Raw genomic sequence first — 14,781 nt, 5'->3', positions numbered from 1 at the left:
CACCTTCCCCCCAAAAATTTAAACATAAAACCCTATTTTTAATTTAATTTGTTAAATAAAAGTTTTAAATTTATAAAATGGGTGAAAATGTTTTAAAATTTTAAAGATTGAGAGTGTTATATAAGATTGAAGTGTTATAAAGATGGGTGAGGGGTGTTATAAAGATGGTGAAGGTAAGATGGCTGAGAGTGTTATATAAGGTAGCTGAGAATGTTATAATTATATAAGATGGGTGAAAGGAATGACCACAGAATTATTCTTTCAAAATAAATTTTTAGTAAAAGGTTTTTCTTAATTGCCTTTGTCTTCAGAAGAACTAAAACCAGTGTTGAAGTTGTTGCAATAAAGTGCATAAATAACATCTCTATTATATACTTTTTATACAAAGAGAAACTGGTTTTGAAGAAAAACTTTTATTAGTTTCTGTACAAAAGTATGCTGTACGACCCTGCGGGTTTAGCACATGGTTTTGATTATACAGTGGACCCCTGCATAACGATCACCTCCGAATGCGACCAATTATGTAAGTGTATTTATGTAAGTGCGTTTGTACATGCATGTTTGGGGGTCTGAAATGGACTAATCTACTTCACAATATTCCTTATGGGAACAAATTCGGTCAGTACTGGCACCTGAACATACTTCTGGAATGAAAAAATATCGTTAACCGGGGGTCCACTGTACTATTAAATAATTTACAAAAATAGAGTTGGGCACAAAAAGTTGAATAATTAGTAACAAAAGTGTGAGTTTCTTTTACTTATGTTCTCACAGGGAGGTGACCTCATGCTGGTCAAGGGTTCTTCATCACAGGAACTGGAACTACCCTTAAGATAAGATAAGATAAGATTTCGTTGGGATTTTTAACCCCGGAGGGTTAGCCACCCAGGATAACCCAAGAAAGTCAGTGCGTCATCGAGGACTGTCTAACTTATTTCCATTGGGGTCCTTAATCTTGTCCCCCAGGATGCGACCCACACCAGTCGACTAACACCCAGGTACCTATTTGCTGCTAGGTGAACAGGACAACAGGTGTAAGGAAACGTGTCGAAATGTTTCCACCCGCCGGGAATCGAACCCGGGCCCTCCGTGTGTGAAGTGGGAGCTTTAGCCACCAGGCCACCGGGCACCTTTCCCATTCCTTGGAACAAATCTTATTCTGCAAGTGCTGTGTGACCCCTGTAGGTTTATAGCTTCACTCAACATTGCAGTGCTGCATGACCCATGTGGGTTTAGTGCTTAGTTTTAATTAGAATAATAATATATAACCAAAAACAATGGATGTCGAAGGCGAGTTAATGAAAATGTTGTCATTCCTTGACTACCACAACCTTACCATGCCAGGACGACCCTCGGTACAGGTGAGGGGCTCTTGATCCCAGTATTCAGGTGCTATATGACCTTTGTGGGGACTACCACAACCTTACCATGCTAGGACGACCCTCGGTACAGGTGAGGGGCTCTTGATCCCAGTATTCAGGTGCTATATGACCTTTGTGGGTTTAGCACTTCCCCATGAAGCTAATATAAAAGACTTTCCATCAAACCACAACTGAGCTCCTGGCCATCATTCTTCCATCAATGTTAGGTGTGGGGAATGTCCATCCTTCCATCAGTGTCAGGTGTGGGGAATGTCCATCCTTCCATCAATGTTAGGTGTGGGGAATGTCCATCCTTCCATCAATGTTAGGTGTGGGGAATGTCCATCCTTCCATCAGTGTCAGGTGTGGGGAATGTCCATCCTTCCATCAATGTTAGGTGTGGGGAATGTCCATCCTTCCATCAGTGTCAGGTGTGGGGAATGTCCATCCTTCCATCAATGTTAGGTGTGGGGAATGTCCATCCTTCCATCAGTGTCAGGTGTGGGGAATGTCCATCCTTCCATCAATGTTAGGTGTGGGGAATGTCCATCCTTCCATCAATGTTAGGTGTGGGGAATGTCCATCCTTCCATCAATGTTAGGTGTGGGGAATGTCCATCCTTCCATCAGTGTCAGGTGTGGGGAATGTCCATCCTTCCATCAATGTTAGGTGTGGGGAATGTCCATCCTTCCATCAGTGTCAGGTGTGGGGAATGTCCATCCTTCCATCAATGTTAGGTGTGGGGAATGTCCATCCTTCCATCAATGTTAGGTGTGGGGAATGTCCATCCTTCCATCAATGTTAGGTGTGGGGAATGTCCATCCTTCCATCAGTGTCAGGTGTGGGGAATGTCCATCCTTCCATCAATGTTAGGTGTGGGGAATGTCCATCCTTCCATCAGTGTCAGGTGTGGGGAATGTCCATCCTTCCATCAATGTTAGGTGTGGGGAATGTCCATCCTTCCATCAATGTTAGGTGTGGGGAATGTCCATCCTTCCATCAATGTTAGGTGTGGGGAATGTCCATCCTTCCATCAATGTTAGGTGTGGGGAATGTCCATCCTTCCATCAATGTCAGGTGTGGGGAATGTCCATCCTTCTGCAGTGTCAGGTGTGGGGAATGTCCATCATTCTGCAGTGTCAGGTGTGGGGAATGTCCATCCTTCCATCAATGTCAGGTGTGGGGAATGTCCATCCTTGCATCAGTGTCAGGTGTGGGGAATGTCCATCTTTCCATCAGTGTCAGGTGTGGGGAATGTCCATCCTTGCATCAGTGTCAGGTGTGGGGAATGTCCATCCTTGCATCAGTGTCAGGTGTGGGGAATGTCCATCCTTGCATCAGTGTCAGGTGTGGGGAATGTCCATCATTCTGCAATCAGTGTCAGGTGTGGGGAATGTCCATCCTTGCATCAGTGTCAGGTGTGGGGAGTGTCCATCCTTGCATCAGTGTCAGATGTGGGGAATGTCCATCCATCAGTGTCAGGTGTGGGGAATGTCCATCATTCTACAATCAGTGTCAGGTATGGGAGACTGCTTTACCACCAGTATCAGACAAGTCTCACACAGGACACCTCATGGGTACACACCTGGTGCTGCTCTGCCAGGAGGTTGTGCTGTCATTTCTTCCTATATCACCAGACTGTCAGTCCTCTCTTACGACGTTTGTACGTTCAGCGCTTGGTTTTGATTATAACAATAATCAACAGACTGCAATATCAGCGAGCAACTACACTTCTCGATAGATATTTTCAATGCCCAATCAGAGAGCACCAAGACTTCACTTTAGATAACTTCAGTACCTACCAGAGCACCCAGGCTTTCCCTTGAACATCTTCACTGTCTATCATACAGCATCCAGAGATCCTCGTGGACATCTTCACTGCCTATCATACAGCATCCAGAGATCCTCGTGGACATCTTCACTGCCTATCATACAGCATCCAGAGATCCTCGTGGACATCTTCACTGCCTATCATACAGCATCCAGAGATCCTCGTGGACATCTTCACTGCCTATCATACAGCACCCAGAGATACTAGTGGACATCTTCACTGCCTATCATACAGCATCCAGAGATCCTCTTGGGCATCTTCCAGGCTCCGATAATCTCCCTTATCTGAAGGAAGCTGCACATTACACAGACTCACTATGAGTTTAAGCTGTCGTGCACCTTGAAGGGATGGCCTGGGGTGCCTTCATGCAAGTGAGTTCTTATTGCAGCCAATTGCAACTTATCTCACTTTTCTCTGAACAATTAATTACCTTCTATTTACCAGATGCTGTATGACCCCTATGGGTTCAGCACTTCCTTATGAATTTATTAGTATTATTAATAACCTACTGGACCAGTTTCATGTAGTCCCTGACCTCGACCTCACTAAACCAACCATATACCTAACACAATGTAACACTGTCACCACACTAGAGGTCACCCACCACACTCGAGGTCACCACCACACAGTGCAGGTCACCCATCACACACTGGAGGTCACCCACCACACTTAGGTCACTGTGGAAAATACTACATATTTTCCAGAAATTCAGTATTTATATGTAAATAGATGGCCATACTGTATTTAATAATATTTATGTCATAGAAAACGGAAAGCCTGCGTCTGCGCAGACGAGACTCCCGCCATCTTGGTTTTGAATTAGATACAACGTTAATGTAATGGGAATAATTTTTCGTGCTCTAGAGGTTAAAATTGGATTGACACCTCTCAAATAGGAGGCGAAATTGTTGGATGTGCATTCCTGCATAACTTGAGATATCAGACGACTGGACAAGACAGCTCCAGGAACCTCAGATAAGCTCTAGATTTGTGTGTAATTCTGGCCAGCATTATTTTCATAGATTTAGTTAGAGTGAGGTTTTCTGAGTATGATACACATTAATCTCCAGTCAAATTGGTGAGTGATATTAAGATATATTGTCCCTCTGTTATGTAATTGTGTGTGTGTGTATATATATATATATATATATATATATATATATATATATATATATATATATATATATATATATATATAAAACCATTTATTATTTTTAATATACAGTCCACAAATTTATATATTTACCAGTATTCCTGGTGTATGTATAATTCATTGGTAATTAATAGGTCCAGAGCAACTTGTGGATATGACAGTGGTAGGTATCGAAGGGGGACATTTTTGCGACCTAGGTGTCCCAAATTCCTACTTGTCTATGTAACACTGATAAATAATAATTATCTATGTTCATTTACTGTTATGTATATAATGATACATCAGATAAATGCATTTTTCCACAGTTACCACCACACAGTGGAGGTCACCCATCACACTGGAGGTCACCCACCACACTGAAGGTCACCCACCACACTTGAGGTCACCATCACACTTGAGGTCACCCACTACACAGTGAAGGTCATCCATCCCACACTAGAGGTCACCCAGCACACTGAAGGTCACCCACCACACTGGAGGTCACCACACAGTGAAGGTCACCCATCACAGACACTGGAGGTCGCCCACTACACTGAAGTTCACCCACCACACTGGAGGCCACCCACCACACAGTGAGGGTAACCCATCACACACTGGAGGTCACCCAAAACACACTTAAGGTGACCCAGAACACACTGGAGGTCACCCAGCACACACACTGGAGGTCACCCAGCACACACTTGAGGGCACCCATCACGCACACTGGAGGTCATCCAGCACACGCTGGAGGTCACCTGTCACACACTTGAGGTTACCCATCATACACTGGAGGTCACCTAACACACAGTAAGGTCACCCATCACACTGGAGGTCACCCATTACAAACTGAAGGTCACCCATCACACACTGGAGGTCACCCACCACACTGGAGGTCACCCATCACACACTGGAGATCACCCATCACACACTGGGGTCACTCACAACACTGGAGGTCACCCATCATACTGGAGGTCACAACGCACACATTGGAGGTCACCCATCACACACTGGAAGTCACCCATTACACTGGAGGTCACCCATCACATATTGTAGGTCACCCATCACATACTGGAGGTCATCCACCACACTGGAGGTCACCTATCACACATTGGAGATCACCCATCACACACTGAGGTCACCCAACCCACTGGAGTTCACCCACTACACTGGAGGTCACCGATCACTGGAGGTCACCCATCACACACTGGAAGTCACCCATCACTGGAGGTCACCCACCATACTGGAGGTCACCCATCACTTAAGGTCACCCATTACTGGAGGTCACACATCACTGGGGGTCACCCACTATACTGGAAGTCACCCATCACTGGAGGTCACCCATCACTGGAGGTCACCCATCACTGGAGGTCACCCATCACTGGAGGTCACCCATCACTGGAGGTCACCCATCACTGGAGGTCACCCATCACTGACCTTGTGTGGTCTGACGTAATTACTCAAAGTATTTACTGATGTTTGTTAACTACTCTTTCCTCCGACCAGTGTTTGTTAACACTGTTAACACCAGTGTTGTTAACACTGTTAACACCAGTGTTTGTTAACACTGTTAACACCAGTGTTTGTTAACACTGTTAACACCAGTGTTTGTTAACACTGTTAACACCAGTGTTTGTTAACACTGTTAACACCAGTGTTTGTTAACACTGTTAACACCAGTGTTTGTTAACACTGTTAACACCAGTGTTTATTAACACTGTTAACACTGTTAACACCAGTGTTTGTTAACACTGTTAACACAAGTGTTTGTTAACACTGTTAACACCAGTGTTTGTTAACACTGTTAACACGAGTGTTTGTTAACACTGTTAACACGAGTGTTTGTTAACACTGTTAACACCAGTGTTTGTTAACACTGTTAACACCAGTGTTTGTTAACACTGTTAACACCAGTGTTTGTTAACACTGTTAACACCAGTGTTTGTTAACACTGTTAACACAAGTGTTTGTTAACACTGTTAACACCAGTGTTTGTTAACACTGTTAACACGAGTGTTTGTTAACACTGTTAACACCAGTGTTTGTTAACACTGTTAACACGAGTGTTTTGTTAACACTGTTAACACCAGTGTTTGTTAACACTGTTAACACCAGTGTTTATTAACACTGTTAACACCAGTGTTTGTTAACACTGTTAACACGAGTGTTTGTTAACACTGTTAACACCAGTGTTTGTTAACACTGTTAACACCAGTGTTTGTTAACACTGTTAACACCAGTGTTTGTTAACACTGTTAACACCAGTGTTTGTTAACACTGTTAACACCAGTGTTTGTTAACACTGTTAACACCAGTGTTTGTTAACACTGTTAACACCAGTGTTTGTTAACACTCTTCACTTTATCACATAAAAATCCCGCAGTGTGCCCCAGGATACATGTATAAGGTAGCAGTGTGTCCCAGGATACATGTATAAGGTGGCAGTGTGTCCCAGGATACATGTATAAGGTAGCAGTGTGTCCCAGGATACATGTATAAGGTAGCAGTGTGTCCCAGGATACATGTATAAGGTGGCAGTGTGTCCCAGGATACATGTATAAGGCAGCAGTGTGTCCCAGGATACATGTATAAGGTAGCAGTGTGTCCCAGGATACATGTATAAGGTAGCAGTGTGTCCCAGGATACATGTATAAGGTAGCAGTGTGTCCCAGGATACATGTATAAGGTGGCAGTGTGTCCCAGGATACATGTATAAGGTGGCAGTGTGTCCCAGGATACATGTATAAGGTAGCAGTGTGTCCCAGGATACATGTATAAGGTAGCAGTGTGTCCCAGGATACATGTATAAGGTAGCAGTGTGTCCCAGGATACATGTATAAGGTGGCAGTGTGTCCCAGGATACATGTATAAGGCAGCAGTGTGTCCCAGGATACATGTATAAGGTAGCAGTGTGTCCCAGGATACATGTATAAGGTAGCAGTGTGTCCCAGGATACATGTATAAGGTAGCAGTGTGTCCCAGGATACATGTATAAGGTAGCAGTGTGTCCCAGGATACATGTATAAGGTAGCAGTGTGTCCCAGGATACATGTATAAGGTGGCAGTGTGTCCCAGGATACATGTATAAGGTGGCAGTGTATCCCAGGATACATACCTCACCATACCAGTCATATACATGTTTACATTATGTGAGAAGGATGTTCATGACCACACACTTGACCTTGTCCTTGTGTTGGGGGAGGCTGTGTTGGGGAGGCTGGGGGTGAGGGTTGGGGAAGGAAGGGCATAAGGAGGGGGTAAGTATTTAGTGACCTTCATTGTGGTTCCTAAAGGTGGTGAGGAGGCGGGGTGAGGGGGGGTCAAAATCAAGGTGAGGGTCAGACGCTGATGTCACGAGACGAGGTCAGTGTTGGAAGGTACACACACACACACACACACATACACACACACACACATACACACACACACACACACACACACACACACACACACACACACGTACTCTCTGGATATCTTCCAAAAGTGACCTCGTCTCATGACATCAGCATCTGACCCTCACCTTGATTCTGAACTCTCCTCACCACCTTCAGGACAGAAGAGAGAGAGAGAGAGAGAGAGAGAGAGAGAGAGAGAGAGAGAGAGAGAGAGAGAGAGAGAGAGAGAGAGAGAGAGAGAGAGAGAGATAAGTGGATAGACTGCATTGTCTTAGACTGTAAGAAAGCTTTCGACACAGTGCCACACAAGAGATTAGTGCAAAAGCTAGAGGAGCAGGCAGGAATAACAGGAAAGGCGCTGCAATGGATCAGAGAATACCTGACAGGAATGAAACAACGAGTAATGGTACGTGACGAGATATCAGAGTGGTCACCTGTGACGAGCGGGGTTCCACAAGGGTCAGTCCTAGGGCCGGTGCTGTTTCTTGTATATGTGAATGGCATGACGGAAGAGATAGAGTCAGAGGTGTCCCTGTTTGCAGACGATGTGAAACTATCGAGGAAAATACAAGTGGACGAGGATCAGGGTAAGTATACATGGGGATCTGGACAGGCTGCAAGCCTGGTCCAATAACTGGCTCCTGGAGTCTCCATCAAGTGCAGTCATGAAGGTCAGAGAAGACCGCAGACAGAGTACAGGCTAGGGGGGCCAAAAGTTGCAAACCTCACTCAACGAAAAGGATCTTGGGGTATCATACAGAGCACATCTCCTGAGACGCACATCAACCAAATAACTGCTGCAGTATTAATATAGTATTTCAAGAACTAAGGAGTCATTCACGACGCTGTGTACATCAGGCCCATATTGGAGTATGTAGCACCAATATACCTGGAGATACCTGGAGAGGTTTCAGGGGTCAACGCCCCCGCAGCCCGATCAGTGACCAGGCCTCACCTGGTCAAGCACGTCAAGAAATTAGAGAAAGCGAGAAAGTTTGTAACAAGACTAGTCCCAGAGGTAAGGGGTATGTCCTATAAGGAGAGGTTAAGGGAACTGAACCTGACCACACTGGAGTATAGGAGGGAGAGAGAAGACATTATAACGACTTACAAAATTTATTTATTTATTAATTTGAACATGATATAGAGAAGTACAAGGAATACAATTTTTAAAGTGCAACATGCCAAAGCTCCTTGTATACAGAGCATTATCGGCAGCTTAACATTAACTTAAGATTAACTAAGCAATGATATATTCAGTGGTACAAAAAATATTGAAAACATATAACAATTTAGTACAAATGAGTATTACAAAGACAGGTTATATGGTCATTACTGTGTTGTTGTGTAATCAGTAGAATGGAGTATTATGTTAGGTAATGAAGTTAAATAGTAACAAAGTTTGATTGGGTCACAGGTTGACATTTATGAGATACAATAATGAGATACATATATGAGATACAGTTTATGGGATACAATTATTCAGTATTTATTTAGTTGTGGGTGAGTAGGTGATTTTTAAGTAGAGACTTGAATTTATAAACAGACAGTGTTTCTATTATATTTACAGGTAATGAATTCCAGATTTTAGGGCCTTTTATGTGCATTGAGTTTTTGCATAGTGTGAGATGGACACGAGGAACATCAAAGAGTGATCTGTGCCTTGTGTTATGGTCATGTGTTCTGTTGAGGTTGGCAAGGAGATGTTTGAGGGGAGGGTTAATATCAGAGTTAAGTGTTCTATGTATGTAATAGGTGCAGTAATAAGTATGGATGTTTTGTATGGTGAGTAGGTTGAGTGTTTTGAATATTGGTGGAGTGTGTTGCCTGTAGTGAGAATTTGTTATCATTCTAACTGCAGCCTTTTGTTGGGTAATTAGTGGTCTGAGATGGTTACTTGTTGTTGAGCCCCATGCACAAATTCCATAAGATAAGAGATAGGGGTAAATAAGAGAGTGATAAAGGGCCAGGAGGGCTGACTGTGGAACATAGTACCGTATCTTCGATAGTATGCCTACAGTCTTGGAAATTTTCCTAGAAATTTGTTGTATATGTGTTTGGAATTGTGTTATGTGTTACGAAGTGACAAGGACAGAATGTATCAAAGATGGGACACAACAACAGCGCACAACGAAGGGTGAAAACTCAGAAGATGAGTCAGATGTATGTTAGGAAGCATTTCTTCAGCCTTAGAGTTGTCAGGTAGTGGAACAATCTGGAGAGTGATGTGGTAGACGTGGGGTTAGGAGCTATGACTCGGCCTCTGCAATCACATAGATGAGAACACACACACACACACACACACGCAAGTACATAAGAAAGGAGGAGCACTGTAGAAGGACTACTGGCCCATACTAGGCAAGTCTTTCTCCAAACCCACAAGCAAAAATATTTATTCAACCCTTTTCAATGTTATCAGAGAGGCAGAAAGTCCTGACCAACACAAACTGGACACCGTCCACACATGATGTGAAGGTCGTGGAGGAACTGGACACCTTCCACACATGATGTGAAGGTCCTGGAGGAACTGGACACCTTCCACACATGATGTGAAGGTCCTGGAGGAACTGGACACCTTCCACACATGATGTGAAGGTCGTGGAGGAACTGGACACCTTCCACACATGATGTGAAGGTCCTGGAGGAACTGGACACCTTCCACACATGATGTGAAGGTCCTGGAGGAACTGGACACCTTCCACACATGATGTGAAGGTCCTGGAGGAACTGGACACCTTCCACACATGATGTGAAGGTCGTGGAGGAACTGGACACCTTCCACACATGATGTGAAGGTCCTGGAGGAACTGGACACCTTCCACACATGATGTGAGAACACTGAATTGTGGATAATGTTGTTAAGTGTAAAAATAATGATAGGAGAGGAGAGAGAGACGAGCTACAATGAACACTTGGACGAGTTATAATGTTGGTCAAACAAGTGAATGCTAGAGTTCTAAATAAGAGCAACGTTACTCTAATGGTGGTGAGAGAGAAGACCAGGAACGGAGTACAGGCTGGGTGGTGAGATAATATATGAATATTATTGCACGGCTGCCACGCCTGGTCAAAACTGATAGTAACAAGGTTATCTGCAGAGCTGAAGTGACGACTCAACAGCTGCTGATAGCAGTGTTATCTCAGTTAATCAGGATAACTAAAGATAGCCCTGTTATCAATCTGGCTAGAGTTATGAGGAGAAAATATAGGAATTAAAGCCAGAGACTTTATAAGAAAGTAGAATTAAGAAGAGATATTTGTGTTAGGATGCGTCGAGTAGGTAGTGAGAGAGAGAGTGAGAGAGAGAGAGAGAGAGAGAGAGAGAGAGAGAGAGAGAGAGAGAGAGAGAGAGAGAGAGAGAGAGAGAGAGAGAGAGAGAGAGAGAGAGAGAGAGAGAGAGAGAGAGAGAGAGAGTGTTTGTGATGCAAGACACAGGGAAGATGACCCATTGGAATGTTTTTTAATTGTTCAGTCTCAAGGTGGTGAACAAGGGACACCAGCTGCCTGAACAAGTCTTGCTAGGGGGACTTAATGCACAGCTTCAAGAGCAGGTATGGTGAAGTCGAGGAGCCATAACCTTGGTTGATTGTTGTTAGACAGGCGGGGCCAGGAGCTGTGACTTGACCCCCTGCGAGCGATACTAAGTAAACACAACATCCACCACAACATCCACCACAACATCCACCACAACATCCACCACAACATCTACCACAACATCTACCACAACATCTACCACAACATCCACCACAACATCCACCACAACATCTACCACAACATCCACCACAACATCCACCACAACATCCACCACAACATCCACCACAACATCTACCACAACATCCACCACAACATCTACCACAACATCCACCACAACATCTACCACAACATCTACCACAACATCTACCACATCATCCACCACAACATCCACCACATCATCTACCACATCATCCACTACATCATCCACCACAACATCTACTACAACATCCACCACAACATCCACCACAACATCCACCACATCATCCACCACATCATCCACCACAACATCCACCACAACATCCACTACAACATCCACTACAACATCCACTACAACATCCACCACAACATCCACCACAACATCCACTACAACATCCACTACAACATCCACCACATCATCCACCACAACATCCACCACAACATCCACCACATCATCTACCACAACATCCACCACAACATCCACCACAACATCCACTACAACATCTACCACAACATCCACTACATCATCCACCACAACATCCACTACAACATCCACCACAACATCCACCACAACATCCACTACAACATCCACTACAACATCCACCACAACATCCACTACAACATCCACTACATCATCCACTACATCATCCACCACAACATCCACTACAACATCTACTACAACATCCACCACATCATCCACCACATCATCCACCACAACATCCACCACAACATCCACCACAACATCCACTACAACATCTACCACAACATCCACCACATCATCCACTACATCATCTACCACAACATCCACCACAACATACACCACAACATCCACCACAACATCCACCACAACATCCACTACAACATCCACCACATCATCTACCACAACATCCACCACAACATCCACCACAACATCCACCACAACATCCACCACAACATCTACCACAACATCCACTACAACATCCACCACAACATCCACCACAACATCGTCCCCAACCACTAACGCCCACAACCTAACCTACCCGACCTTCATACACCCCCAACCCCCACACACCTGCCCAACCACCCACACACCCCCACTCAACCCCCTCCCCCACCACTCCTACCCACACCATCCAAAGTCTACACACAATACAAGAAAGCTCACTGTCAAAACAGGGAAGACAAACACCAAAGACACAACTATACACAACACAGGAGACGATGAGTTGATCACGGCAGATAAAGCAGTTTATGAAGTGGAACCAGGAGCTGTGATTCAACCCATGTAATAAAAACAATAATTGAGTATGTACTCATACATGATGTCATTATCAAAGCTCTTCTTACGTCAATATAAATTGGTACTCCCATACACGTATACACATAGAGTCAAGGACCAGGTGATCAGACTCAGGAAGGAAGGAGGGGAGCTCACAAGGAATGACTAGGAAGGAAGGAGGGCAGCTCACAAGAAATGACTAGGAAGGAAGGAGGGGAGCTCACAAGGAATGACTAGGAAGGAAGGAGGGGAGCTCACAAGGAATGACTAGGAAGGAGGGGAGCTCACAAGAAATGACCAGGAAGGAAGGAGGGGAGCTCACAAGAAATGACCAGGAAGGAAGGAGGGGAGCTCACAAGAAATGACTAGGAAGGAAGGAGGGGAGCTCACAAGGAATGACTAGGAAGGAAGGAGGGGAGCTCACAAGAAATGACCAGGAAGGAAGGAGGGGAGCTCACAAGGAATGACCAGGAAGGAAGGAGGGGAGCTCACAAGAAATGACTAGGAAGGAAGGAGGGGAGCTCACAAGGAATGACTAGGAAGGAAGGAGGGGAGCTCACAAGGAATGACTAGGAAGGAAGGAGGGGAGCTCACAAGGAATGACCAGGAAGGAAGGAGGGGAGCTCACAAGAAATGACCAGGAAGGAAGGAGGGGAGCTCACAAGGAATGACTAGGAAGGAAGGAGGGGAGCTCACAAGAAATGACCAGGAAGGAAGGAGGGGAGCTCACAAGGAATGACCAGGAAGGAAGGAGGGGAGCTCACAAGGAATGACCAGGAAGGAAGGAGGGGAGCTCACAAGGAATGACCAGGAAGGAAGGAGGGGAGCTCACAAGGAATGACCAGGAAGGAAGGAGGGGAGCTCACAAGGACTGACCAGGAAGGAAGGAGGGAAGCTCACAAGGAATGACCAGGAAGGAAGGAGGAGAGCTCACAAGGACTGACCAGAAAGGAAGGAGGGGAACTCACAAGGAATGACCAGGAAGGAAGGAGGGGAGCTCACAAGGACTGACCAGGAAGGAAGGAGGGGAGCTCACAAGGAATGACCAGGAAGGAAGGAGGGAAGCTCACAAGGAATAACCAGGAAGGAAGGAGGGGAGCTCACAAGGAATGACCAGGAAGGAAGGAGGGGAGCTCACAAGGACTGACCAGGAAGGAAGGAGGGAAGCTTACAAGGAATGACCAGGAAGGAAAGAAGGGAGCTCACGTCCAGTATTGGGCCCCTACTTAAACAAGATGGGTCCTACACAGATGACAGCAAGGAAATGAGTGAGCTACTCAAGTCCCAATATGACTCAGTTTTTAGCAAGCCGCTAACCAGACTGAGAGTCGAAGATCAAAATGAATTTTTTATGAGAGAGCCACAAAATTTGATTAACACAAGCCTATCCGATGTTATCCTGACGCCAAATGACTTCGAACAGGCGATAAATGACATGCCCATGCACTCTGCCCCAGGGCCAGACTCATGGAACTCTGTGTTCATCAAGAACTGCAAGAAGCCCCTATCAGGAGCCTTTTCCATCCTATGGAGAGGGAGCATGGACACGGGGGTCGTCCCACAGTTACTAAAAACAACAGACATAGCCCCACTCCACAAAGGGGGCAGTAAAGCAACAGCAAAGAACTACAGACCAATAGCACTAACATCCCATATCATAAAAATCTTTGAAAGGGTCCTAAGAAGCAAGATCACCACCCATCTAGAAACCCATCAGTTACACAGCCCAGGGCAACATGGGTTTAGAACAGGTCGCTCCTGTCTGTCTCAACTATTGGATCACTACGACAAGGTCCTAAATGCACTAGAAGACAAAAAGAATGCAGATGTAATATATACAGACTTTGCAAAAGCCTTCGACAAGTGTGACCATGGCGTAATAGCGCACAAAATGCGTGCTAAAGGAATAACAGGAAAAGTCGGTCGATGGATCTATAATTTCCTCACTAACAGAACACAGAGAGTAGTCGTCAACAGAGTAAAGTCCGAGGCAGCTACGGTGAAAAGCTCTGTTCCACAAGGCACAGTACTCGCTCCCATCTTGTTCCTCATCCTCATATCTGACATAGACAAGGATG

Source organism: Cherax quadricarinatus, chromosome 44 (genome assembly GCF_038502225.1).
Source record: "Cherax quadricarinatus isolate ZL_2023a chromosome 44, ASM3850222v1, whole genome shotgun sequence".
Lineage (NCBI taxonomy): Eukaryota > Metazoa > Arthropoda > Malacostraca > Decapoda > Parastacidae > Cherax > Cherax quadricarinatus.
The sequence above is the reverse complement of the archived record's forward strand: the minus strand, read 5'-3'. Positions refer to the sequence as shown.